The sequence below is a fragment of the Pleurodeles waltl genome, chromosome 8 (genome assembly GCF_031143425.1).
Source record: "Pleurodeles waltl isolate 20211129_DDA chromosome 8, aPleWal1.hap1.20221129, whole genome shotgun sequence".
Lineage (NCBI taxonomy): Eukaryota > Metazoa > Chordata > Amphibia > Caudata > Salamandridae > Pleurodeles > Pleurodeles waltl.
The window spans coordinates 28203893-28231399 of record NC_090447.1 but is presented as its reverse complement, the minus strand read 5'-3'; the positions used below and the strand labels follow the sequence as shown (position 1 = coordinate 28231399).

The window sequence follows — 27507 nt, the reverse complement described above, 5'->3', positions numbered from 1 at the left end:
AAAGCAATCCCCATGTTAACTTATGCAGTAGCTGTGGTAAATAATTTAAAATACCTCTGAATTTGCCTTGTAAGTTAAATAAATAATAAAAAAAAAAGGAAAGAGACGGGGTCCGAGATGTAGAGAATAATCGGGATTTATTCAATAACTCGAGTTAAGGGAGAGCTCCTTCACCAAGCGGGTTAGGGAGTAGTCTGTCTTACTTCGCGCAGCATAGAGCTTTTATACATTTTTCTACTACATGCAAACAAATGGCAGAGGTTCAATCATTTTCCACTAGTTAGGTATAAAAACATTTGTATGCCTCAGGGGAGAGGAGTGGGAGATTGCTTACAAACAAAAATGTGCAAACAGCTGAAGCGTATAATAGTGTGTAGTAAATGGCAGGTATGATCTTGCTCCAATTGCAGGTTATTCCGTTGAAATTAGTTTTTCTCAAAATTGGCTTAACCACAGGTATGTGGCCGGTCTGGTATTCGGCCTTAGGCATATTGGACGATGTAGCTGCTTTCAAGCTGCATCTTTTTCTGCCTATTTCCTCTGCGACGGGGTGTTTAAAAACACTCACAAAATGGATGCCATATTCAATATGGTTGTCCTGATGTCAAATGAACAGTGGTTGCACGAAGGGTGAGAAACTATTTTTCCACATTCCCTCCTTGCACCAGAGTGCAACCATTGTCCTCTATCTCGATGGCCATAAGATCATCAATATGATCTTGGAGCATAATCTTAACATTTTCTTTTTTCTGGATGTGTGGTTTAGGAATGCACATGGTAGCACACAATCCACAGAGTGGCGGGCCGCACTGGATGCACAGGCAGCATCCCATTAATGTAAACAATGCTATGCCAATAGCAGAAATCAATTTCCAGCCCCATGTGGAGACTAGTCCCCAAAACCATCCTGACCAGGTCCAGTTGCCAGGATCCTGGTGTAAGCTGGACGCAATTTTGTGCAATCTAGAAATAGCCTCATAGACAGAGGGGGCATTATCAGGTATGAAAACACAGCAGCTCGACCCGATAATTTTACATGCTCCGCCCCTCTCTGCTAGTATGACATCAAGAACAAGACGATTTTGAAGCGCTACCATTTTGATAGCGGATTGTTCCTGTGTCAAATTTCCCAGAGCGGCTATAGTCTGATTTACAACTGCTTCTGCCGTTCGAGTAAGCCTACGGATAAGCTTACTATTCTGAATCGGTCCAATAAAGAAGAAGAAACCTCTATTGAAGTCTGTATACTGTTCCAGGGTAGTCTCTGTTTGATCTATCCCCGAAGTATCTATATATCTCTTATGCCTCTCATTAGGGAGTAGGCGATCCTTATGATACATTGGCGGGGCAAGGAAAACGGGAGGCAATAGGAAAGATATATAGCATCTTCCTCCCCATCCGAGGGGAAGACGTATATAGGCTATCTCTCCACAGACAAAATATGTATGTCTAGACGCTGGAAACGTTGATTGGCCTTTGTCCTCGAAACTCACAGTATTATTACATTCACTGTGTCCTACCTGGATTATACCAGTCTTCTGGACACACAGCTGTCCTTTCATTTTGGAAACAGATATGGAGGTTGGTCCGCCTTTCTTTTTAGGCTTGGTATTTACCAATTTGGAAGACCAATACTCCTGTTTATACTCTTCACTTTCAAATATAGTCCCCTTAGCCTGTGGTATTCCATTATCGTCGGATAACAGACTTGATTAAGGACGGTATTCATATCTCCCCATGGCCACCCATTCTTACATATCCCAGCATCTCCTTCAGGGCATGCGGAATTGGAGGTATTGTACGCTGTTATTAAGGCAAACCAAGCCTCACAGGTACCATTATATGAAAATGGAAAAGGTACCAGTGGCATCCCTCCGTCATTCTGATGAGGGATAATCTGTCCGCATATCCAGCAATCGGTAGTATTGGCAACCTGGTGAGTATAGTGTAACATCCGTACAAAGGAGTTATTTTGCATAGCTAATCTGTGGGCCCGTTCATGAGGTGTAAGATCATAATAGGTATGTTCTTGTGTACTGTTGGGTGAGAATATAGGGAGTTGACTAGATGGAAAAATTAAATGTAAAACCCAACCTAAACACATTGCTGCTGCCAGAAACAACATTAACATCATTATACAAAAATGTATTTCCGCACACATTTTCTTTCTGTATTTATCTCTCAACATCTTCTGCTTCACTGTCTCCGTCGTCATTTTTGTCAGGTATACTTCTCAGAGCCCCTGCCGTTTCACCAACAAGTAGAGCTTGTTTGGACTTAATTGACCTGGGCTCGAGTAGATGACCTGAGTTTAGATCTATAAGTCTGCTGGAGACTTTCTTCTGTGGGCAATGTCAATTGTTCTGCGTTCTGTTGTGTCTGAAGTGGCGATGTCTGTCCACTTTTTTCCTTGGGAAAATGTTTCTTACAGTGACTGGCATGGAGCCATCCCTTACGACCTTCGACTTTTACAGCTGTCCTGGTAACCAGTAGAACGAGCTTCGGTTCCTTCCATCGAGGCTCAAGAGGTGTTGTTCGATCAAAATTACGAATATAAACCCAATCGCCTGGTTTGATCTGGTGCTCTTTGGGCTCAGTATTATCAGGAAATGCGCCTGCAACCTGTGAACGACAAGATTGAAGTGCAGAAATCAAGAAAGCCAGGTAATCAGTCAGTACAGGTATTTCAATATCTGTTATAGCTTTCGCACGTGGTATTCCCCATATGTTAGGAGGCCTACCAAAAACTATCTCGTAGGGCGCGAGCCCCGGTCTGGAATGAGGAATCATACGCATGTAAAACAGAGCTACTGGTAAAGCAGTAATCCAACCAACTCCCTTTTCAGCACATATCTTTGCCATCTTGTTTTTTAAAGTCTGGTTATGTCGCTCAACCAGGCCTGCTGCCTGTGGATGACGCACACAGTGAAATTTCCACTGGTATCCCAACAGGAGCGATATCTTTTTCATTAATTCAGACGAGAATGGTTGACCATTATCAGAATATATAACTCGGGGCAGACCGAACCTAGGGAAATACTCCTTAATCAATTGTTTAGCTGTAGTGCTGGCAGTATAGTCAGGTACAGGATAAGCTTCGGTCCATCGTGTTAATGTACATACTACTACGAGTACATACTTCTGTCCTCTACATCTTTCCATTTGTATATAGTCCATCTGTATAACTTCAAAAGGGTGTTCAGGAGGATAAAATCCTCCTGCCCCTACTGTTGTGCCTTTTCCAATATTATACTGACAACATATCATACATGTTTGGACTCTTTGTTTGGCTGCTGCCCTAAGATGTTTATTGTCCCATATATGTTGTATTGCGTCTAGCATAGCTTTTTCCCCAAGGTGGGCTAGTCCATGTATTGTATCTATAATAATCTGCACCATGGCATCGGGAAAATACCATACTGCTTTATGTGATGTCATCCATCCTTGATCAGTTAGTATCCCTCCTTCCTCTTTCCATTTTTCTTTTTCCTCATTTGTGGTGTGACTCTGTATGTCTTGGATGTCCATAGTTATATCTTGTGCAACCTGCATATGCATAAATTCGGAACCGTGATGCAGCGTACTCTCTACGTCTTTCTGTGTCATGTCTTGAGCTGTTTGATCTGCTAATGCATTTCCTAATATAACATGATCTGTCCCCTTTGTGTGTGCTTTGCATTTTATTATAGCTATTTGTTCTGGTAGATGTATATCATCTAACAATTGTGTTATCAAGTCTGCATGTTGTATTTTTGATCCATGCGATGTCATGAATCCTCTTTCTCTCCATAATGTTCCAAAATTGTGTACTACTCCAAAAGCGTACTGTGAATCAGTATAAATATTTTTTTTTTTTCCTTTACCCAATCGACAGGCCCTGCTCAATGCTATCAACTCGGCCGCTTGTGCTGAGAGAATGGGTATCTGTTTGCTTTCTAAAATTTGAGTATTTGTGGTAACAGCATAGGCGGCCCTTATCTCCCCCTTTTCTGTTCTTTTACAAGAACCATCCACGTAAATATTTTCTTCTGCATCTGGTAATGGAGTGTCTTTTAAATCTGTTCGTGGTTTCGTCACTTTTTCAATCACTTCCATACAATCATGTACCTCATCTATGTTCTCGTGAATGGGTAAAAGTGTGGCAGGGTTCAGGGTATTGCATCTTAAGATCTGTATGTGAGGTTGAAAAAGTGTCAGTTCATACCCTGACAGTCTTGCTATTGTTAGATGTTGTGTCTGTGTTCTGTTAAGTAATAGTTCTACTGCATGGGGAACTCGTACTATCAAAGGGTGTCCCAATACTATAGTATCGCTTTGTCTAATAGCTTGAGCTGTTGCTGCTACAGCCTTCAGGCATGCGGGAAGAGCTTGTGCTACAGGATCTAAGGTGGATGAAAAATATCCACATGGTCTTTGTTTTCCAGCTTGCTCTTGTGTCAGAACCGATAGAGCGGTCCCATTCTTTTCAGTGACGAATAGTGTAAAATCTTTATGATAATCAGGGGTGGCCAACACCGGGGCCTGACACATCGACTCTTTCAATGTTTTGAAAGCGAGCGTGTGTTCTTCTGTCCAGGGAAGCTGGGGAGACGTGCTGGCTTCTGATGTCGTCAATTTTACAAGTGGTTTTGATATTAGTGCAAATTGGGGTATCCATTGTCTGCAGTAGGATGTTAGTGCTATGAATTCGCGTACCTGTCTCTGTGTTTTTGGCTGTGGTATATTTTGTATCAATTGTATTCTCTCCTTTGTTAGCTGCCTTCCCTCCTTTGACAGTAAGTGCCCTAAGTAGGTCACTTGCTGTTGACAGAATTGCAATTTCTTTGGCGACACTTTGTGGCCATTTTCAGCCAAGAATGTTAATACCAATAATGAAGCTTCGACACATGACTGTTCAGATCTGGCAGTAATGAGTATATCATCGACATACTGCAGAAGAGCTGTTTGATCAGGCATTTGTATGGTGTCTAGCTGTCTTTTTAGTGCTTGGCTATGGATGCTCGGGCTGTCAGTAAATCCTTGAGGAGCTCGGGTAAACCGGAAACTCCTTCCGGATAATGAGAACCCAAACAAATATTGACTGTCTTCATGTATTGGTACACTGAAAAACGCGTTTTTGAGATCGATAACGGTAAAATGTGTGGCTTCACAATCAATTGTTGTTAAAAGGGTAGATATGTCTGGTACGACAGGATGTTGTGCCACAACACATTTAATTCCCGTAAGTCTACCACAAGTCTATAGTTGGTATTTTCTCCTTGTTGTACTTTCTTTGCCACAGGTATTACGGGTGAATTCACTGTATTTGATGGTACTTCGATCACAACTCCACTAGTGATGAGGTCCTCTATAAGGAGGTAAGGTCTTTCTCAGCTTGTGGAGGCATTTTATATTGACGGAGTCGTGGTAGTATGGCTCCCTCCTTTAAAATGATCTTGTGGGGCGTAATGACCATCCGCCCGACCGATGTGGGACTGGTGGCCCACAACTCGGCTGGGAGGTGGGCCAATCGAGGATCTAAATCTCTGACTGTATAATGGCCCTTGAAGTCTCGAAGGAACAGACGCACATCCTGGGGGGAGCACACTATTATGGCTCCTAATTCTTTCAATTGTTTTATTCCTAATAGATTCTCGGGGCAAGCATCAGTTAAGAGAAGATCTGTCGTAGTGGTAAGGGGGCCAATTTGTAAGGGTAGTGGCTCTGATGTATTACTTGTAATGGGTTGACCAGAGAAACCCAGTGAAATATTTTTATTCCCAGAGAGTGGAGCTTGCGGAAGCTCGTTATGATCTATCGTTGTCTTACTTGCCCCTGTATCCAATAGGAATTTCTTGTCTTGTCCCAGGAGGTGAACGTCTACATATGGACCAGTTTGGTCCACAGGTATAGGGATAAGGGGCAATTTATCCTCAACCCCCCCCGGGCAGCCTCATAAAAAACTGGGAAAATCGGCATATCCAGTATTTTCATCAGATATGTACATTTGCGTTGTGTTTGGTATTCCCTGATTCTGTTCTTGGGGCGTTCCTTCTTGAGGTCTGTACTGATCTCGAGGAACATGTATTCTGGGTGTAGTTTTCCCAGTGGCCACATTATGTTTTAGAACTGGGCACGTAACGTTCCCTTGTAAATCTTTAACATAATGTCCTGGTTTTTTACAATAGTTACAAACACCTTTAGAGTTATTACCCTTTCTTTGTACCTGAGGTTGTGGCCCTGATTTGGGCATCACTGTTTGTGCCACTAGTGCTCTTAACTTAGTCTCCTTTACCTTAACCTTTTCGCTTTCTTCTTCCCCCCTTATCCTGTTTTGGTGGTATTGTAATATTCGTAGGACTTGGGAGGGACTTTGTGCTTGCCAGGAGCTCTCTACCTTCTGAACTCTTTCCCTTAACTTCGGGAGGCTGTTTTCCACCAATTTGGATACAAAAAGATGTGCATATGAATCACTTTCTAATTTAAGACCACTATTGGCAGTGAAACATTTCTCTAATCTCGTATAATAATCCCCTATATCTTCACCTGTCTTTTGTTTACAGGCGGAGATAGCATCCCAATCCTCTTTCCTTGTGGTAAGAAGTTGGGGCAACACTTTAAGAATGAGGGTCGGTGCTAATTTCACATCATCTGGTATGTCGGCTCCAGCTGTCCTGGCGTTGTCATTTGTCTCTAAGGCGGCCCAATTCAAATTAGCGTTATCCACTAACCAGTCTTGTCCCCTTAATTTCTCATAAATACCTGGGGGCAGCAAATTTTTTAGCACAATTGTTAGATCCGTTAAGGTATATATTCCCATAGTAAGGACGTCTGTGAGTTCCTTAAAAAACCCAACAGGATCCTTAGAATGCGGTGGTACCATTTCTTTCATTTTCATTATTTCTAATTTAGTAAGAGGTATATACACAAAAACTTTCTGCAATTCATTTGCGGTGTTTACTCTAGGATGGACCTCTCTGAGAGGGTATTGTCGATACATTTCTTTCTCCCCTTAATCAGTATGGCGGGCCCGAAGGAGTGTCCTAGCCACTTCATCATGATATTCCTGTCTTGCATCTAAAAATATGTTAAGGAAGTGTGCAGGATCTTGCAAGAAGGCCAAGGAGGTACATTTGGATAACAAGTTTTCAAGGGCTGATTGATGGGGTCTGAAAACTCTATTTAGTGTCATCAAGTGTTGTGTCATGTACAGACTTGCTAACCTACGGTGGGCGAGGGGTAAACTAGAGTATAACTGGGCTATAATGTCCGAATTATAAATCTTCGGTTGTGAAGTCCATAGGGTAGCAGTACGGACCAGTTCTTGTTCCTCGGCTGTCAATGGCGGTTCTTGTTCAAAGAACCAGTCTAGAGCTTCCTCAGTTTCCTCATATAATTCTTCGCTACTGGGAGGTTCTGGGAACGCGGGTAGGGAAGCAAACCTATCCCCTAGGGGTGGTACGCATCGTACAGGGTGCTGTTTACTGATTTTCCTCTCGGGAGTCACTGTTCCTTCTTTAAATTTATGTCTATGTTCCCTCATGAGATCTAATAATTTGTTAAATTTGGAATCCACTCCTTCTCCCTTATCCCCCCCTTCCTCTTCCTCCGCCACCTCTTCATTAAATCTTCTAATTTCGCCGGATTTCTTAATTTCTTAAATTGGAAGTATCGAGCAAATAGATATAACATGAAGGTATATATATACATTTGTTGTTTTCTGTTTCTTCCTTTCAGAACATCTTGGTAGGGAGTAGAGTCGCCCCCTCTTAACATGAATTCTAGTATACCATTGATATTATTTTGTACAGCGGGGATCTTTTCTATTTTTTTCCAAATGGCAACTAGTCTTTTTCCCTCGTCCCCTAAGGCGGGGTATATCGTGGATAAGGGATCGTGTGGACACTGTCCTTCTGGTTCTCCCCCTCCCGCTTCGTCCTTCTTATCCTCTTCTGCTATAGAGAGGAATCTCGCGGCCTCGGAGAGATCCTCGACAGTTTCAGAAAAAACCACTGGTGGTAGATTATGTACGGGTAAGAGTGGTCGTGTATTGGTAGAATATGGGGGTGGCACATCTAATAAGTCTATAAGCGCCGAATCATCAGGGGGCATAGGTGCACTGGGAAGGAGAGGATTCTTTTTTGATTTATCGGGGCAGAAATTTTCACAACTTGGCAGTACGGGGTATAAACCTGTAACATTTCCTTGACTTTCCCTTATCATCCGCTCGAGAACTACCTCCTTTCCTTTCTCTTGTAGTTCCTCCTGTCTATTTTTTCCTGACATTCTCTGGGCTTTCTCAACTTTTCCTTGCGCTTTCTCTTGCCTCCGTTGGGCTTCTTTCCTCCACCATTCTATGGCCTCTAACTGGCCCTCTCTTGCTTTTCTCCTGAACAACTGTTCCTCTACTTTGAGGACATTTTCTATATCAAAAGTCCCTGTACTTGGCCATTTAAATCGTTCTGCTAATTGACTAGTATATTCTACCCATAGGTCCAAAAATACAATGGCGGGCATACCATGTTTGTTATACATGAACCTAGCTGGAGTGTCCTTGGGTGGGAGTGCAATCGCCCTCTCTAACAATTTTTTCTCTTTTGCACAATACTTGAATTTAGTAAATAATGACATTCTTAATGTATATCTGTACCGTTTCTGTTTAAACAGAAAACGTCTTGATACTTTTCAGCAGTACTCACCGAGAAGCAAACTCTTTATTCTTCGATCGAATCCAGACGCTGCGCGTTTTGAGGGGTCTCGGACGTCTCGGACTCCTCTTCTCCTCATTGTCGCACTCGGGTTTGGACTTTCCGCGTCTCTCACCGCCTCATGTGTATGCCGGGCGCTGGTCCGCCCCCCGGTCTCCGAGGGAGTTCGGCGGGAAATCCCCACCGGGTGCACCTAAAGTCCGTCGCGAGAGAGTAGGGGAAAAACCCGCGACCGGCAAAACCGGCGCGTGTAGAGAAGGGAAAGTCCCTGTTCGGGCGCCAAAATGTGGTAAATAATTTAAAATACCTCTGAATTTGCCTTGTAAGTTAAATAAATAATAAAAAAAAAGGAAAGAGACGGGGTCCGAGATGTAGAGAATAATCGGGATTTATTCAATAACTCGAGTTAAGGGAGAGCTCCTTCACCAAGCGGGTTAGGGAGTAGTCTGTCTTACTTCGCGCAGCATAGAGCTTTTATACATTTTTATACTACATGCAAACAAATGGCAGAGGTTCAATCATTTTCCACTAGTTAGGTATAAAAACATTTGTATGCCGCAGGGGAGAGGAGTGGGAGATTGCTTACAAACAAAAATGTGCAAACAGCTGAAGCGTATAATAGTGTGTAGTAAATGGCAGGTATGACCTTGCTCCAATTGCAGGTTATTCCGTGGAAATTAGTTTTTCTCAAAATTGGCTTAACCACAGGTATGTGGCCGGTCTGGTATTCGGCCTTAGGCATATTGCACGATGTAGCTGCTTTCGAGCTGCATCTTTTTCTGCCTATTTCCTCTACGACGGGGTGTTTAAAAACACTCACAAAATGGATGCCATATTCAATATGGTTGTCCTGATGTCAAATGAACAGTGGTTGCACGAAGGGTGAGAAACTATTTTTCCACATAGCAAAAAACGAATTTGGCAGTATTTCACTATCAGGACATGTAAAACACATCAGTACACGTCCTACCTTTAGAATGCATTGCACCCTGCCCTTGGGGCTACCTAGGGCCTATCTTAGGGGTGACTTATATCTATTAAAAGGGAAGGTTTTTTTTCCATGAGGAAGATTTGTATATTGACATCTAAAACAGGAATCACAATGTTTAGCAACATCCCTGTATACACCAGGCCACTAAAATGTATCTGTTAGGTATTTTAACGTGTTTTCCTTTCCATAGTGGCCCCCTCCCACCTGACTGTGGTCTATATGTAGGACCTGTTCCCTGAAGTGGGTTGGTACCAATAATTGATCACATATCTGGGTTCCCTCCTGCAGAACACGATATAACAACGCTTTCTTCATTCTAAAATGTGGTCCTCCCTGGTAGGTTTCGTCTTTTTGGGTTCTCTCCCAGACATGTATCAGTGTGCCGTCATCTCGCTGTGCAGCACGAAAGCTAGGCTGAGCAGTCCAGATTCTTTCTGGAATAAAACAACCAAAAGCGGGATGAGAGTTAGAAGTATTCCTACGCTTTCCTCTTTCTGTCCTTTTTTCTTGTTTTGTTTTGTTTTTCTTTTCATTCTCCAAAGGAACTTCTATTTCTGTCTCACTAAATGGCACTTCTTTTAACCATGAGACCCTCGCACTTTTGGTCTCTTCAAAGAAATGCTTGTACCAGGGGTTATCTGTCCTTATAATTACGGTTTACGGGAGGAGGGTAGAACACCTACGCTTCTATGATGAGGATCCACATCCATGTCAAGCAATACCTCGACGACATGGAAAACCTTTTTTATCACCATGTACGCAAGTGACACAAACCCGTTCCCCCTCCCTCATTTGGATTTTTGGCACCAGCGTTTGGTCCACTGTGGCGCAATTACATCCTGTATCTGGGAGAGCATGCTGTACCCTCCAATTAAGGGGTATCTTCTTCTTAAATGTTTTTTTTTTTTTTTTTGCGACCCTGTGACTAGTGTCCGACCTCGGGAATAACCCACTTCCATAGGTTCCACAGGGGGTGCCCGGTGGGAACACTTTTGGGCTATAAGGCTCCATTCAGCACTGTTAAAACACTGTGGACCCTGTCCACTAATCCCTGGCTGGGTCCTGGCTCGTGCTTTAGGGTTAGGAGGTGGCCCTGGTATCAGTATGGGGTAGCCCTCTGTTTAAGGTGTAGGGAATATGTTGTGTGTTTGCTTTGAAACCGGGGGATCGGTGGAAAGCACAAGTGAGTTCTATGGCAGTGGCTGAGGTCAGATTTGGATGTTCTGTCACCCAAATCTGGGCACTTATAGGCAATGAGTCCATATACTGTTCTGAAAATACCTTCTCCCTTTATCTCCTCTACACTAGAGGTGTGGGGTTGTAGCCATCGGTTACCCAGGTCTCATATTCTGTAGGAGAGAGCCCTGCGGTTGCCCCTGTGGTCCACTTCTCCTTTCCAAAATTGGCAGTGTAATACTCTGGGTCGCACCCCAATCACTCTTGCGTGTTTTTTTTTTAATCTCTTCATTTGCTGTGTCCTGTCAGGATTAGCAGCTTGATAGGTTGCCTGTAACTCACTTGATGATAACAGGGTGATATACTGTCCCCACCGTTCTTTCGGCCACGCAGCAGTTGAGGCTGCACGCTCACAGTTAATAAAAAAAATAATCTGGATCATCCTCCTCTTGATTAGGTTTTTGTAACACAGACCCTAGGAAGTTAGGTCTCACTTGGGTACTAACAATGTCCTCTGTTAGTCACAGAAGGGCAGTGTCTTGAACCTGTTGTTTATTGGTAAATAGTTCTGCTTGTCCCTTTAAGGCTTCCTAAAGGGAGTCATAGTGTCATTGGACAGCCTGCGCCTGCTGCTCCACCACTAGCTACAGGTGCCTCTGTCGTACTGCTAACTGTGCTATTTTCTCCCCTAAAGGTATGGGTTGCACCATGGTGTTCAACACAAAGAAATCCCACTTCTGACACCACTTGTGGTAGTCAAAGGAGGGGGCACCAGACAATGTACTCTTAATGATAGAGTTTATTGCTACAGAGGCACGTATTGAGGCACAGTCTGCTGAATATAACAGTCAATGTCCTGGACCAAAAGTCTGTTCTTGATGACTTGCGTCAGTTCTGCCCTCAGGTCTTCCCAATCCAGGGGTATTTCTTCCCTCTATCAGAACAATCAGTCTGCTATAGGAAGCCCTCAAAAAAGGGAACCCAAACACAGGACCTGGTTACTGGGGTTACAATCTCTTATGCTAGGTGCCACCAAAACCAATAGTGTTTTCTACTGGTTCATGAGGTATATGCCTTCATGCACCCTCTCCCAGCTGTGTGTGTGCTTTAAGCCAAGACAAATACGTTGTTCCCTTTAATATTAACAACGCATGCTCCTTCTCCTTTAGTAACGCGAGCCCCTCCAAAATGAGTGCACGGCCACTGGCTCTTGCCTCTGGCCACGACCGTGGTTGCACTGTCCTCCGACGTCCCTCGTCCACTCCGCAGGTCGATAGCCTAATTTGTCCTCCATGGTTTGGCTCCTCCTTGTCCTTAAAAGGCGATTCCAGCAACTCTGCTCTGCGCCGCATTCTCCTCCCCGCTGCCTTCTTTTCCTAGACACTATTCCTAGTCGTTAACACCACTCTCTTCACTCTGGCCCTCCGAATACCTGTGGACTTAACTGTCTCTGATTTGAACAAGAAGGGGGCGTGGCATCCTCCCAGCCTTCTCAGCTCTAGAGACTGGTGTGCTGAACACCTTTGTGTACTCTGCCACCTACTTACTGACTCCCTCCACTGATTCTCACACTAACTCACACACTCCACATGCTGTCTCTCACAGACAGACTCTTACCCATATCCACAGCACACAACATATAAAAGCTTTTTATTTTTACTTACCTTGCTGCAAGCGCCATTTGGACTCACGCTCATTTCAGCTTCCGGCGCGGAGGTATGAAATTGAAACCTTGAACCTGCGCAGTGGTAGATTTGAGGTTTTAGTCTCTGCTCTTTCATCCCACCCTTTCCCATCTCTGTGACGAGTTGGGAAAGGGTGGGGGATGACAGGCTGATTTGCATGTAGCAATCGGCTCTTCATGGCTTAAGCCTGCAGAGAGAGTATGTATGTATGCATGTACATATATATATGTAGGAAGTTGGCTCTGTATATACTATTTCAAAGTAAGAAATAGTGTGCACAGAGTCCAAGGTTTCCCCTTAGAGGTAAGATAGTGGCAAAAGTAGATAATTATAATGCTCTATTTTGTGGTAGTGTGGTCGAGCAGTAGGCTTATCAGGGGGTAGTGTTAAGCATTTGTTGTACACACACAGGCAATAAATGAGGAACACACACTCAAAGACTTACTCCAGGCCAATAGGTTTTTATATTGAAAAATATATTTTCTTAGTTTATTTTAAGAACCACAGGTTAAAGATTTACAGTTAATACTCTAAATGTAAGGTACTTCACTTAGATACTTTAGGAACTTAGAATGAAAACAATATCATGTACAGTCTTTGTAAAAATGGCAATAAGCTATTTTCAAAGCAGACAGTGCAAAAATCAACAGTTCCTGGGGGAGGTAAGTAAAGGTTAGTTTTGAAGGTAAGTAAAACACTTACAAGTCTCAAGTTTGGGGCATAGGCAGCCCACCGTTGGGGGTTCAAGGCAACCCCAAAGTTACCATACCAGCAGGTCAGGGCCGGTCAGGTGCAGAGGTCAAAGAGGTGCCCAAAACACATAGGTGCCTATGGGGAACAGGGGTGCTCCGGTTCCAGTCTGCCAGCAGGTAAGTACTTGTGTCCTCGGGGGGCAGACCAGGGGGGTTTTGTAGAGCACCGGGGGTGGGGGACACAAGAAGCCACACAAAGTACACCCTCAGGGGCACAGGGGCGGCCGGGTGCAGTGAGCAAAGCAGGCGTCGGGTTTTAGATTGAAAACAATGGAGGGACCTGGAGGTCACTCTAACGTTGTAAGCAGGCACAGGGGGGGCTTCTCGGGACAGCCACCACCTGGGCTAAGCAGAGGGTCGCCTGGGGGTCGCTCTTGCACTGAAGTTCAGTTCCTTCAGGTCCTGTGGGCTACGGGTGCAGTGTTGGTTACAGGTTACAGGCAGCCAAGGTCAGGGGGAGCCTCTGGATTCTCTCTGCAGGCGTCGCTGTGGGGGCTCAGGGGGGTCGTCTCTGGTTACTCACGGTCTTGCAGTCGCCGGGGAGTCCTCCCTGAGGTGTTGGTTTTCTGCAGGTCGAGGTGGGGGCGTTGGGTGCAGAGTGTGAAGTCTCAGGCTTCCGGCGGGAAACGTGAAGTCTTTGGAAGTTGCTTCTTTGTTGCAAAGAAGTAGCTGGTTTTGAACAGGGCCACTGTTCACTGGAGTTTCTTGGTCCTGTAGTTCAGGGCAGTCCTCTGAGGCTTCAGAGGACGCTGGTCCCTTTCGGATGCGTCGCTGGAGCAGGTTTTCGAAGTTGGAGACAGACCGGTAGGGCTGGGGCCAAAGCAGTTGTCGTCTTCCTCCTTCTCTGCAGGCTTGTAGGTCAGCAGTCCTTCTTTCTTCAGGTTGCAGGAATCTGATTTCCTGGGGTCTGGGGTGCCCCTAAATACTGAATTTAGGGGTGTGTTTAGGTCTGGGAGGGCAGTAGCCAATGGCTACTGTCCTTGAGGGTGGCTACACCATCTTTGTGCCTCCTCCCTGAGGGGAGAGGGGCACATCCCTATTCCTATTGGGGGAATCTTCCAAAACCAAGATGGAGGATTTGTTAAGGCAGGGGTCACCTCAGCTCAGGGCACCTTAGGGGATGTCCTGACTGGTGGGTGACTCCTCCTTGTTTTTCTCATTATCTCCCCTGGACTTGTCGCCAGAAGTGGGGGCTGTGTCCAGGGGGCGGGCATCTCCACTAGCTGGAGTGCCCTGGGGCATTGTAACACGAAGCTTGAGCCTTTGAGGCTCACTGCTAGGTGTTACAGTTCCTGCAGGGGGGAGGTGTTAAGCATCTCTACCCAGTGCAGGCTTTGTTTCTGGCCTCAGAGAGCACAAAGGCTCTCACCCAGGGGGTAAGAAACTCGTCTCTCAGCAGCAGGCTGGCACAGACCAGTCAGTCCTGCACTGAAAGAGTGGGTAAAATACAGGGGGCATCTCTAAGATGCCCTCTGTGTGTATTTTTTTAATAAATCCAACACTGGCATCAGTGTGGGTTTATTATTCTGAGAAGTTTGATACCAAACTTCCCAGTATTCAGTGTAGCCATTATGGAGCTGTGGAGTTTGTTTTTGACAAACTCCAAGACCATATACCTAATATGGCCACACTGTACTTACAATGTCTAAGAATGGACTTAGACACTGTAGGGGCATGTTGCTCATGAAGCTATGCCCTCACCTGTGGTATAGTGCACCCTGCCTTAGGACTGTAAGGCCTGCTAGAGGGGTGACTTACCTATGCCACAGGCAGTATTTTGTGGGCATGGCATCCCGAGGGGGGGAATGCCATGTCGACTTTGCCTTTTTCTCCCCACCAACACACACAACCTACAATGGCAGTGTGCATGTGTTAGGTGAGGGATCCCTTAGGGTGGTACAACATATGCTGCAGCCCTTAGGGACCTTCCCTGGTCACAGGGCCCTTGGTACCACTGGTACCTTTTACAAGGGACTTATCTGTGTGCCAGGGGTGTGTCAATTGTGGAAACAATGGTACATTTTAGGTGAGAGAACACTGGTGCTGGGGCCTGGTTAGCAGGGTCCCAGCACACCACACTTCTCAGTCAAGTCAGCATCAGTATCAGGCAAAAATTGGGGGGTAACTGCAACAGGGAGCCATTTACTCACAATATATATATATATATATATATATATATATATATATATATATCATGGGCAGAGTTGCAAAGAGTATCTATTCATAAGATTTGCAGAGCAGGAACATGGTCTACTTTTGTTAGGCATTATCGACTGAATAATGTGTCCGACTTGCAATCGAATTTGCGTTCAAGGATTCTCAAATCCGCATTCTCATAATATATTCTGCACTACTCTTGGTTGTGTTCTTCTATATGCCTTAAATTTGGGTGCTGCATATTTAAAAATCCTTACCATGTCTGTTCTTTCATTCACTGGTATAACTCATTAGTAATGACGAGGGACATCAGGATAATGGCCTGGTTACTTACCAATATTCTTAATTACCTATAGTCTATCTTGTCGCCAGGGGCAGCGCCTCCGCTATGGCAGAGGAGCATCGCCCCACTGCTGAAAGGCAGAAAAACAAAATGGTACTAAATGTACTTTGTTATCATTCTATTTTTCCGCTTACAGAGGGTGGGGTGGGGCCAGCATCCTACCTGTCACCAGGGAGGAGGAGTGCTAGGTGTGCTCGAAGTGTGCATGTCAGTTTGGCGGCTGTCCGAGGCCGGCTAAACTGACATGCGCACTTACAACTCTCTAGCCAAGCTGTATTTTACAGCCAGGTGGAAACCAAGCACAGGGTCCCACTTCCTCCCTGAGTGGCATTTCAGCCCACTAAGGCCTATCTCAGCGCTTCTTGGGTGGGGAAGGGAGCAGGGAAGCACTGAGCAGCGCAGGCTTTTTTTCCCCCAAACTTATTATTCCTCCCCCTCCCACTCCTGCCCCCATCCCACTGCCACCCACCGCTCCACGCGCGCTGCCCCTCCAGTCATCCCTGGCAGAGGCCACCACTGCTTGACACAGTCATTACATTCCTCCCAACCACCCTCCTTTCAGTCCTTTGACGGGGTTGAACATATTGAGGAGGAGCCTGAAATTGGCAGTCCCTCTATGGCACCCAGTACGGGTGTGGCTTGCATGGTAGGATCCCCCTGCTTTGTTCCTGGATCAAGGTGGTAGTCTCCTCGTTAATACAGATGTGATGAGCAGGAGATTGACTAAGGGTACTGAGGATTACTGATAATTACCTGGATTATCTCCTTCAATCATTTAGGATTGTCCCTTAACCTCCTGTGAAAAAAGACGTCCTGCATCAGACTGGCTGGAAATATGCATTTTGAACATGGTCTGTCTTGTGAATGGTATTGGCTGATCTAGATCTACCCTTTAATAGGGTGATCAACTAATGAAGTCATTTAGGGGCATATTTATACTCTGTTTGTGCCGGATTTGCGTCATTTTTTTTACGCAAATCCGGCGCAAACTTAACTCCATATTTATACTTTGGCGCTAGACCTGTCTAGTGACAGATTTATGGAGTTTGAGTCATTTTCTTACCGTGGAAACCTACCTTGCATTAATGAGATGCAAGGTAGGCGTTCTAGGGCAAAAAATGACCCTAAGGCGTTTTCGCCTTGTTTATACTCCTGTCAAAAATGATGCACGGGAGGGCCTTAAAAAATGACTCTAAACCAGTTTAGAGTCCTTTTTTAATGCCTGGGTCAGGGCAGGCATTAAGGGACATGGGTGCCCTTCCCCGCGACCAGGGACACCCCCTGCCACCCTTGCCCACCCTTGGAAGGCACCCATGGATGGGAGGACCCACCTACAGTAAGTGGAGGTAAGTATTTTTATTTTATTTTGTAAAGTTGCATAGGGGGGCCTAACTTGGGCATGACTCCTGACTTTGCTAAGACAGAAGTCATTTACATGGGAGTTGTGCGTCAAAAAATGACGCTAGTCAAGTTTGGGTCAATATTTTTTACTCTAACCTGACTTGCACCATTCTTTGACGCACAACCCCCATTCTTCCCTACGTCTCTGCTGCCCGGTTAGAGTCATTTATTTTTACGCTAACCAGGCCGCAGCGCCGGCTAACATAATTCCATAAATAAGGCGCCCGGCTGGTGTGTTGGATTGGCGTTAGCCGACGGTAAACTTTTTGATGCAAATCTGAGGTAGCGCTGATTTGCTTCACAAATTATAAATATGGGCCTTGGTTCTATAGCATCATCTGAAAGAGGCTTCTGACAAAGACCCAACACTGGCCTTTGACTCCCTTGACCACATGGTCCTACTCAATGAGTTAGAGCCGGTGTTGTGGGGGCTTAGATTGAAAAAGATTGGTTTCCTTCCTTCCTTAATCAGTTGTTTGGTCTTGGAGGGATTTCAATCAAGGTGGAGGACAGTGAGGTGTGTCATTCCCCAAGGCTCCTGTGTGTCACTGATGCTGCTCAATTATGAAGTGCATTTGGAGTTGGCTCCATGGTTTCATAGGCAGGCAGACAACACACAGGTACGCTTTACGATGTGGTAATATACTCAGCTGTAGTAAAGTTATGGCCTGATTCTGGGCCGGGTGAAGGTGAAATGGGTAAATGACACCTTTTTTTCTTGAAACATCATACAAGCATGGTGGATTGTACCAGCTCTTAGTTTTTAAAACTTCCAGTGGATGAATCCATGTGTATCCCAACAGCATTTGGCTGATTACTTGGGAAATAGTAGGTGCCAAGCTAACCTATGACTATGCACACTATGCCCCAAAAGTGTCTGCTACATAGACTACAAGTGATCTAGAATCAGGCACCATGCAGTCACTCAGGCAGCTATATGACCTTGATTTTAGGGTACTAGAATTTGCTGCCTGTTAGCTCAAATTTGCTCTCAAAATATTATCCATGAGCCATCATTTGAGGCATGGGGTCATTGAATTGGCAAAGTGTCTGGTCCCACTTTTATCAGGACCAAAACCAGAGGAAATGATTTTGGAACAAGCTGCCTGAGGAAACTGGAGTAAAATGTTCCTATATGTTCTTTGACAGTCAGTAACAAACATCCTTTCTCTGCTAGTGCCTTCAGTCCTCCTGCTCAGACCTTCGATTCAAGGTTGGATTTCCTTAGGTCTGTAACAGTTTACAAATGCTCTGGATTGTATATAATACGACCTATAGGCTGCTGCTGTTGTGATTTACATGTGCGGAGGGCCTCAACCCAAAACCAGTCATTACTCCAGTTGCCAGCAGAACCAGTATGTATGTTATTTGAAAGTTTCCAACATCACAATGTTTCTCAAGTGACACTGTTGTGGCATATTTCAACAACCGCCTGCCAGGAGAGCTCATTGAGGTGAGGCTCTATGGACCAGTGGGGTACTCACGCAAAAGTCCAAACCGACCGCCTGCCAGGAGAGCCGATTGAGTCGTGGGCTTATGGAGCAGTGGGGGTACTAGAGCAAAAGTCCAAACTGACTCTGCCTGCAAAGAGAGCTCCTTGAGGCGTGGCCCTGTGGCCCAGTGGGAGTACTCATGCGAATGTCCAAACCAAACACCTGCAAAAAGAGCTCATTGAGGCGAGGCCCTATGGCCTCACGCAAAAAGCAGAAAACGACCGCCTTCAAACAAAGCTCATTGAGTCGTGGCACTATGGACCAGTTGATATACTCATGCGAACCCAAACCAACCGCTTGCAAAGAGAGCTCATCGAGGTGTGGCCTTATGGACCAATGGGGGTACTCACGCAAAAGTCCAAACCAATGGCTTAAAAAGAGAGCTCATTGAGGCATGGCCCATGACCAGTGGGTGTCCTCATGCAAAAGTCCAAACCAGCTGCCTGCAAAGCGAGTTCATTGAGGCGAGAATCTATGGACCAGTGGGTGTCCTCACGCCAGAAGTCAAAAGTGGAGATATAATACCAGCGCAGCACTGGCCCTGATAAGACACATTTTCAAATAAAATGGGAAGCTATTTCCATCGTCTGCCATGAAGCAGTTTTGCAGGTATCAATATAGTAATCTTTCTGATGTATGCAAAGACCACCAACCGAAGGTGCTGTTTGAAAGGTCAGTGACATACCCAAACCCTCAAATAGAAAAATCTGTGTTACAGCTACACGAATATCAAAGATCTGTCAGCCATCGTGCTGGCTTTAATACCTGGTTGGCTAGCTCTCTTGGCAATCCTAGACTGTGATAAAAAGGAAGAAGCAATAAGCTGAACACAGGGGACCTTATCTAAGTTCTCATACAGCTGCTTTACCTAAAGCAATAGCTGGAGAAGAGACAAACAGACACTGTAACCCCTGCCTGCAAGCCACAGCCGAGTCTCGCAGCCAGAACAAGCGGAAGACGCTGCTAGTAAAATACAGAAATTGAAAATCTGGGCTGTCTCATTACCTCCTATTCCATCTTCCTCATCTAAGTGCTAAACGATTGAGCCCTACTCCCATCACAGAGAAAGAATGACTCGGAGTAATGAAGATTACCAGTAAGTAACCCGGCTGTGTGTGGTATACCTCACCCAAGAAGCCCCAAATCATAGAGCAAGCTTTCCTCCTTGCAAAGACTGTGGCAGTGCCTCCTGTGCTGGGTGTGGGAGCCAACTATCAGCCAGCACTCTTTACTCTAGAACTGCTCCTGCAACAATGGGGAGTGCAGAATTACATACCTCTTGCCTGATGTCCAATAGCTCCCTGTACCTGTGGTTCATCAGTCATGATGCCCTGGAATTCAAGTTCTACCAAGGACATCCATGAAGGCTGTTCTGGTAAAATTAGAAGAGATTTTAACATCATATAGTCTGCGACACACGCTGCATCCATTAACAGTCTTTCCTTTGAGGGGAAGAATTAATGTAGACAAAAGATAAATAATTCACTGATGTTGGAAATAGCCCTTTCTGCAGGGTCATTCCCAGACTTTTTGCTGAATTCGTTTTTGTTGGCCTTGAGACTTTGGTCATTTTGCCACTGCTAACCAGTGCTCCAATCAATCAATCAGTTTTTGTAAAGTGCGGCTACTTAACTGTTAGGGTCTCAAGGCACTGGGGGAGAAGGAAAGGGCTCATCCTAAGAACCACGTCTTGAGGTTCTTCCTCAAGATGGTGAGCGATGGGTTTTGTCTGAGGTTCAGGGGGAGGTTGTTCCAGCTTTTTGCTGCAATGTAGGTTAAGGATCGTCCTCTGGCGGTGGTTTTACAAATGCGAGGGATCAATCAATCAATCAATCAATCATTTGTAGAGCGCGCTACTCACCTGCGAGGGTCTCAAGGCGCTTAGGGAGGGCGGGAGGCGGAGTTGCTACTGCTCAAACAACCAGGTCTTGAAGCATCTCCTAAAGCTCAGCAAGTCCCGGGTATGCCGTAGGTGGATGGGGAGAGTGTTCCAGGTCTTGGCAGCGAGGTGGGAAAACGATCTGCCACCGGCTGTAGTCCTGTGGATGCGTGGAACTGTGGCGAAGGCGAGGTTGGAGGAGCGGAGCTGTAGGTTAGGGGTGTAGAAGGTGAGTCGTTCATTGAGGTAAGCTGGTCCGGTGTTGTGGAGTGCTTTGTGGGTGTGGGTGAGGAGCTTGAAGGTAATCCTCTTGTTGACAGGGAGCCAGTGCAGGTGTCTCGGGTGGGCTGTGATGTGGCTGCGGCACGGGATGTCGAGGGTAAGGCGTGCGGAAGGATGGTGGCCAGGGCCAGCTGGGCGGAGCGGAGAGTTCTGGCGGGGTGTGGAAGGAAATGCAGTGATTCATGTAGTCTGGTCCTATGTTGTGTATGTCCTTGTACATGTGGGTGATAAGCTTGAAGGTGATTTGTTTCTTGACCGGGAGCCAGTTGAGGGTCCTCAGGTGTTGGGAGGTATGTTCTTGGCATGGGAGGTCCAGGATGAGTCTGGCGGCTGCGTTCTTGATAAGTTGTACTTTTTGATGTTTCTAGTCGAGGTGCCGGTGTAGAGGGCGTTGCTGTAGTTGAGCTTGTTTATGACTAAGGGGTGGGTGTCTGTTCTGTGGCAGTCAGCTGGGATCCATCTGAAGATCTTCCGGAGTTTGCGGAGTGTGTGTCAGTAGGAGGAGGCAACTGAATTTACCTGGCGTGTCATGGATAGGGAGGAGTCGAGGATGATGCCTAGGTTGAAGGCGGGCATGCTCAGTCGGTGCAGGGGGTCGCTGAGGGATGTTGGCCACCAGGAGTCGTTCCAAGCTGAGGTGGGGTTTATGAAGATGATGAGCTCAGTCTTGTCTGAGTTGAGCTTGAGGCAGCTTTCTCTCATCCAGGTGGCAACGGCTTTGATTCCTGAGTGGAAGTTCCTTTTGGCAATGTCTGGGTCTTCAGTGAGTGATGAGTTGTGTGTCATCGGCGTATGACACGATGTTCATACCGTGGCTTCTGACAATGCTTGTGAGAGGGGCCATGTATACATTGAACAGTGTGAGACTCAGTGCAGATCCTTGAGGGACTATGCAGTGGACTCCTGTGGGTCTGGATGTGTAGGGCGGGAGTCTGACCCCGATTCCTTTGTCGTGGAATCTGGTGCGAAGGGTACTGTGGGAGACTGTGTCGAAGGCTGCTGAGAGGTCAAGGAGTATGAGCTCTCTCCTTAAAACATGAGAATTGGCATATACCAGTTGGCATCTTTAATTTACTCATAAGCCCCTAGTAACACGACCCTACCGGTGCCCAGGGCCTGTAACTTAAATGCTACTAGTGGGCCTGTGGCACTGATTGTGCCACCAACTCAAGTGCCCTTGAAACATGTCTCAGGCCTGCTGTTGCAGAACCGGTGTGTGCAGTTTATTTCAAAATAATCTTTATTGATTTTTCCACATAACAATAACAAAAAACAGAACTGTGAATAATAGAGAAGCGGAATGAAAAAGAAAAAGGAGAAACAAGGATCATACATGGATCACATGTCTGGGATGGGTGACAGCTGGACTTTGTGTATTCCCCTTAGGCAGCCATACACAATGGGAGCTTAGGTGTGACTCAATGGGCCATTGTGGGTGGATGGGAGGGTGGAATTGGGCACAGCCTCCATTACACATGAATGGACTTTGTCTTGCCCCCACATAAATGGCTGCATACCCCACAGTAGTGAGCCAGAGCAGGGTCTCTGGGCACTTCAAAGGCATCTGTTTGAAGTCTCCCCACTTCAAAGGCGGAAGTGGTTCTAGGTACTGGACCTCTGACACCACCACCTCAGTACACTTCTGGACCTGTGGATACTCTTCTAGGAGTTATAGCTGCTTTGATGCCATAAGGACTGCCAGACTCTGCTGGAATCCTGCTTTGCAGTGCTGACCTGCTGCCTCATGCCTGGGAGTGAAAAGGACAGAAACTGCATCTCTACACCCTAGAATCCAGAGTGACTACAAGGGCTAGCTCACTGACCTCTTGATCTGAAGTCTCAGGGACATATAAGACTTCCAACCAAACTGCCTCTACACCTGGACTCTGCCATCTGTGAGTCTGTCCTGTCAAGTGGTGCCACCCCAGTTCTGGGCCCTGGGAAGTGGACCTAGAGTGTTTTCCCCAGCGGAACTGACAAATCCTCTGCTGCGTGGGCAGACTTGACCCATTGCCACTGATGTTTGGGGAAAATTGACTCATCACTACTGATGCATGAAGAGAACCAGTGCAGCTCCTTCGGAACCAATGCTGCAGGGCTCTCTTTGGCGCAAGGTCCATATAGCCCCGTCGGCGATGGCCTCAACGACAACGCAGCCAGAACCCACACAAGAACTCCACAGCATCTCAGCGCTGACACATAGCCATTGCTGCACGAGGAATATCACGCATCGCAAATGCGTGGGGGAAAATCAACACATCTCCTTGACAGCGTGGTTCAGAACCAATGCAACCAGGATTTAAGATTCATTGGCTCAGCGGACCCGATGGGGTCCATGTAGCCAGCCCAGCCTCCATTGCAGTCGGCCTGAACTTTTCATTTTGCCCAGGCCGGCACAACCAGATAACCTGTTTTGGTGCTTTTTGCTTCTAAGCACTATTTTACAGTTTAATCTTTATACATTCATAACTCAAGTTCTACTTATTTGATTTTTGTCATTTTAGTCTTGTTTTATTTATTAAAATGAGTTCTATTATCTAACCAGGTGTGGTATCTTCTTGTGAGGTGTTTTTACTGTTTGACATGTTGCACAAATACTTTACTCATTGCCACTTAGTTAAGCCTGACTACACTGTGCCAAGGTACCAGAGGGTGAGCACAGGTTAATTTAGGGTTTGCCTGACACTTACCCAGAGTAGGACTGTGGTTCCTGCTTGGTCAGGGTGCATACCTCTGTCAACCAGAAACACAATTTTTAACAACTGATAATAAGAAAATAATGAAGAAATGGATGGAAGAACAAGTTACTTATCTTCGGTAACACTCTTTCCGATGGATACCCTGGTTACACATTCCTCAACTTCGGACTTCCACAGGCGCCAGACCGGATCTGGAACTTTCTCAAAACAATAAGTCCTGCGCATTGGTAGGTGGTGCCTCTGGATTCTGGGATCTCACTCCATCTCTATAAGTGAAGAAACAGCATGTTATACAGGTGCCACCCCAGCACAACTATGTCAGTCCATTCTCTTCTGCACCGTCGGATGTAGATCATCCGTGACAATCTGGAAGAGTGACAGTGTGCAAAATCGTAAATAGGGACCTTTTAGAAGCCTAAAAGTAACCTAAAAGCCTAAACGTGTGTTTAGAGTATCCACCAAAAAGAAGGTAAGCAAGTTGTTCTTTTGATGGACACTTCTAACCGCAGATTCCTTGTCTTTTGAAAACATCCTGGCAAGGATTTAGATGTGGGTGTGGTACCAATAGAGCCGTCCAAAAATCAAACGCCCTATTAAAGGTAATTGGTGACACAGATCTCCAAAGTTGGAAGGTTGGCCGTTAACAGAAGGTCTCTGTCAAACATGAGAGCAAGAAAAAGCAACACATATGCTGACATTCCAGATTGCAGCAAGCATAGAATGAACTTGATATGCATACTCTTCACCTAGAAGCTCAGGAAACACTAAACAGGGTGTGGGTAAAGGCCTGCTTGCCTGGAAAGCAAAGGTTGGCAAAGTTGGGAAATGGAGATAGCTGTTTAAAGTGAGGCTTCTTTAGCCACAGCTGATCTTGCAGTGTTATGTGTCCTAAAGTAAATCTCCTTCCATTCTAGATCCAAGAGGGTCCTACCCAGTTCTTTTTTCCATCTCTTTTACTCTGGGGCTTTCAGAACCTCATCCTGTAAGAGCAGGAATTCAAAGATTTCTGATATCAGTTTCATATTATTTCCCTTTGAGGGGAGCTATTCTCATGTTAGTCAGTGGGCTAGCCATGGACCTAGTTGTAGGATGCAGAACCCAGAGTCTGATGATAGTGTGCAGCTTCCGGCAGTTCAAAGCATCTCTCTGTGTCCTCAAGGGACTAATGCAAACTGTGATGAGCAATTAGCATATTCTGTTACAGCCCCGCCACCTCCATAACTCGAAGAAAGGGCCCTCATCAGTACACATTGAAGGAGGAGTAGGTCTCTAAGGATTGTTTGTGAGCAGCAATGTATCCCTTCCTGCACAAAAACAATGAAGCCCACGAAGGCTGGTATTATTCTTCAGCGATGGAAGGAAAGCCCTGAGAGCCCTATGGACTGCTCCGAAATGCAGATAGTTTATGAGGTCTCTCTTTCTGAACAACGACCATGAACTGACAATTTAACAATGAACTAATCAACCTACATCCCAGATGTGAGCATTGATGTAATCAGGTACCAGTAAAATGTCAATCCCAAGATAATGCTTCCCTTAAAGGGTGCTGCATCAGACATACAACTTGCCACCATAACTGTGCAAATTCAAGTGGAGAGAAATAAACTCCACCTGAAGACAATGTAAATTGATTCTGGAGCACGCCATCAAGTAACTATAAATATAAGGAAATCACACCGTGAATAATCAAACCTTGAGGTCCTGTTTCATTGTCAAACGTAAAAGACAAGGTCAGTAAATACATTTGTATTTTAAAAAAAACAGTTTTTTTTGTTCTTGTACCAATTACATAATCCATACAAAAAGTGTTGGACGCAGTCTTCAAAAGTTACAACAAATGATCCATATATTATTATAAATTCATGACCTGATGATGTTTATCCTGAGTTGTCGAAAGGTTTTCTTGGATTGAGGACGCAGCAGCCTCTTGGCGAGAGGAAGACAGAGCCAACATGTGTTACGTCAATATGACTTTATCAAGGCTGTAATAACATGTTAATGAAAATTAAACAATGCCGACAAGAGTTTGTTACAAGCAAGTTTGAGAAGGCAAGAGAAAGACGTGTGCAAGTGGACGTCATCCAAGTGATACTATTATTAATGTCACAGGTCCCCAATATCAAACTCATGCTAGAGATGTTAATAAAAGTAAGAATAGGATGTTAGTTGCAGCGACAGATGACGAGTGATGGAATACCAAGACCTGCAACATACAGGCTGAAAATAGTGAAAATAATGTCCAATCTAAGCTATCAAGAGAAACCATCAAATCAAGTGTTATTGAAGAAACATCAGCAGTAGGAATGAGAGACGATCAAAACCTTAGCCACAGTAATATGGAACTTAAAATCCCCAAAAACTAATGAAAGAAGCAACCTAAAAAGGGAGTGGGGTTTAGAATGGAGTTCGTCCAACCCAAATTGAAACAGTACAACACCGTCTCATTACATATCGAACATCATTCAAAGGACCATAGCCAAAGTGAAGGCAGGACTCATCCTTGAAGTGACAGCTGTCCTACATGAGCTTCCCATCATGTTAGAGATTAATTTGTGAAAACTGTCCGTTACTGTTTCTTGTTGGAATCAAACTCCGAGGCGATTTTGTACTTCTGCAGCACCATGAGAGGGGTTGCCGCACTGGCTGCATTACATGACGCTTACTGCCCAAGTTGTCCTCTCACTGCGAGCACTGGCCGTCTAAGTGTGGCTGGAGGGATCTCATATGCAGTCTTGCATTTGGAACAATGGAGGTTATGTTATGTTATTCAGTTTCTTATAGAGCGCATGGCCACCCCATCACTGTCCCAGTGCTGTCTACATCAGAACCGGGTAGAGGCAACCTAGGTTTCAATCTAAAACAAATGTGTTTCTAACATCTTCCTAAACCCAATCTCTGATTACTCACTTTTCAGTTCTACTGGGAGGTTGTTGCATAACCTGGGATCCAGGTACAGAAAAGATCTGCCTCCCCATCTCGCTCTTTTGATTCCTGGGATAGATAACAGTCCCCAAGATTGGGAGCAAAGCGTTCACTTAGGGACATAGGGAATAAAGAGATTGCTAATGATTGGAGCAGCTGTCTTGTGTCAAACACATCACAAGGGCCCCTGGAATGGTAAGGAGAGCAAGCCCAGGGAAACAGACCTAAAAAAAATAACAAACCTCTCCTAAATAAATAATTATAGATGCAGGTATATATACCTCATAACTGGATTTATATAACATATTCTGGAAAACAGAAACAACACAAAAACTCAAAATATATAGCAAAAATATGTATATTTATTGTAAACATATGCCAAAATATATCTTATATACAATCAACCTAAATAGAAACATAAATCATACTAAACTGATAAATATAAATGAAGATCCGCAAGAACAAAGCACTACAATCACTCACATTCATATAAGGCAAACATCCAGACCACAAGATCATCCATGAGCCTTAATCTAAAAAGGAAATAAGTTATAATGAAAGGTAGAATAAAGTCAAAACCACCAAACAAACCAACATTCAAGAACAAACTAAAGAACAAATAATATGCTTACACTGTACACACTAAATCAATAAATAATCTCAAAAGGAACTTTTAGAATCCTAGTGTTTAAATACTCAATATGATCGTTTAGGATCTTGGGAGCAAACAAGACAGAAATATATGTATATATTCTTTGTTTTTGTATCTTAAGTAGCCGAAGGTGTATTGATGATCCAACTCCTTTCATCATATATTAATGGTATAAATGATAGTTCTCATATTTAATCAAAATGGAATAACACTGTCATTTTTTAGTTTGTGTTCTCTAATCGATATTTAATTTCTGTGGTCCACTTATTTCTCCATTAATTTTTTAATCTAAAGAGTTGATCCACGTATATAGTTGAAAGCATCATCCGCTTAGATGTTTCATCAGATGGCTGTTGTGGTGTGTCAAAAGGCACCCATGTGAGGCGGT

General features: G+C 44.9%; 1 long non-coding RNA gene across 1 annotated transcript; it reads right to left on the bottom strand.

Annotated features, from left to right (window-relative positions):
* Positions 1–130: 130 nt before the first annotated feature.
* LOC138249679 (uncharacterized) lies at positions 131–26041 on the bottom strand. The gene is made up of 3 exons (XR_011194835.1): positions 25413–26041; positions 23537–23811; positions 131–2622 (listed from the first exon to the last, which is right to left on the bottom strand). It is a non-coding gene; the product is annotated as an uncharacterized lncRNA (long non-coding RNA).
* Between the last annotated feature and the right edge of the window lie 1466 nt (positions 26042–27507).